Below are 2,091 nucleotides of genomic sequence, written 5' to 3'. Positions count from 1 at the left end.
TATTAATATATATGTATAAGCGTATACATCTTTTTATTACAATATAACATATGCGATATTTGTCTAAATGTGCCACAACGAGCTTTTATTTATCGATTTGACTTTCATCACTTACCCTCAAAGTTGTCAATCTTTACTAATTAATAAAGAGTCTGAACTGTTTTTTAAAGTAACAGTTGGACATTATACTTATATATATGATGCGGTCATTTAAAAATTATAGCAAAATAAAAGTTCTTTATGCTTCAGAATTACAAAAGTTGGAAGAATATATTTGTTGTTATTTTATAAATAGTTTATATTTTAATTATAAGGATATTGCGCGATATTCCAAACTCCGTAAATCTGTGATAACTTTTTACTGTCGAATTGACAATATTAATTTTTTAAACTTATTGAAACGGATATACGGATGGTTTAGTTTAATTTATAATTTAAAATGTATATATAATATATATATATTGTAGAGAGCTTATGTTAAGACTGCAATGCTTTAGTAAGAGTATAATCAATGTTGTATAACATTGGAATAATTACATTTATGTTTGTAAAAGAGAAAATAAAGATTCATTTATTATCAATGTCAACTAATATTAATATATTATTGTGCTAATATTATAATATATATTAAATATTTAACACTATTTAAAATATAATTCTCTGAAAGCTTAATGTAAGCTTATATTAATTATAATAAATTTCTTAAAAATGTTATAAAATATTTGTATTGTTTTTTGATGACATTCTGTTGTTTGTTTATTTAAATCCATATATATATATTTATAATTTCTTGATACAGATACGAGACATTCTGATGTAATGATACGATAAAAAGAAGTCATTAAATAATATTATGCTTTTATTAGTATTTTGTTACACACACGCGCGCGCGCGCACACACACACACACACACACACACAATATTTAAGGTATACCTAGGTAGCAAACTGTAGTCATTGTGACATCGATATTTAGTCATTTTGAATTATTGATATCATGTGATCTAATTAAGATGTAATAATGACGTTATCTTTTTTATCAATTAATGACGTTATTTAAGAGCGTTTGGCAAAAAATTTTGGAACACTCTGTGTATATAGATACATGTTTTACATATATATATGTGTGTGTGTGTGTGGGTGGGTGGTGAGTGAGTGGGTCGGTGGTGGGTGTGTGTGTGTGTGTAGATACATATGTATATTAAAGTTATCTTAAAAACGTTATCTTAAAAAAAAGTAACGCAATACCATTAATTTTTGTTAAAAATAAGAAGTTTTTGTAATATCGTGGATCCACAGATATGGTGAACGCTAAAGTTACATTCTTAAAGTAAAGTCTTTTTCTTAATTAGTTGTTAAAAAGGAGATAACGTGGCCTCAGCGTTCACTATCTAAGTATTGCAAAAATTCCCTATTAACTCCATATCATTACCGTTACTTGAAAAAGTAACGAATCATTACTTTTCGGGAAATTGTTGAGTTTAGCTCCCATAGCTCCCCGTTGATAAAATTAGACTCATTCAATGCGTTTTGCATAAAAAATGACCGAATCTGACAGAAACAATCGTTGGAAGTTAAATTCAACAATTACCGAATTTAAATTGAATATTATTTTTACACTTTAACGTCATTATTAAACATGTATATTTCAAGATTTACTTCCAGTACTGAAAATCCGTAGTATATACGTAATATAAATTATAGATCGTCGATATTGATAATAATAATTACCGGAATGGAGTCTAAAATATAAAATAGAAAATATTTTTTAAGAAATATATAAAAATGAGAAAGTAAACATTTTCGCTCATTTGTTATAACGATGACAAAACTAGAAGTACATTTCTAAGGATACAAAAGGATCACAAAAGTGAAACATCTTTCAACGTTAGTAATATCGAAATATGATCCAATAAAAATTAAAGTAACCATAAAAGTAGCGACTGAATCGTTATCGTTACTGCAAAAATGTAACAACATTACCGTTACTGTTACAGACAAAAAAAGGTAACGATCATTATCAAAAAAATAATAAAAAAAGTAACTGCGTTACAAATAATAACGCGTTACTTCCTAACTTTAATAATGTTTT

The sequence above is a fragment of the Trachymyrmex septentrionalis genome, unplaced genomic scaffold (genome assembly GCF_001594115.1).
Source record: "Trachymyrmex septentrionalis isolate Tsep2-gDNA-1 unplaced genomic scaffold, Tsep1.0 scaffold16, whole genome shotgun sequence".
NCBI classification, from domain to species: domain Eukaryota; kingdom Metazoa; phylum Arthropoda; class Insecta; order Hymenoptera; family Formicidae; genus Trachymyrmex; species Trachymyrmex septentrionalis.
The sequence above is the reverse complement of the archived record's forward strand: the minus strand, read 5'-3'. Positions refer to the sequence as shown.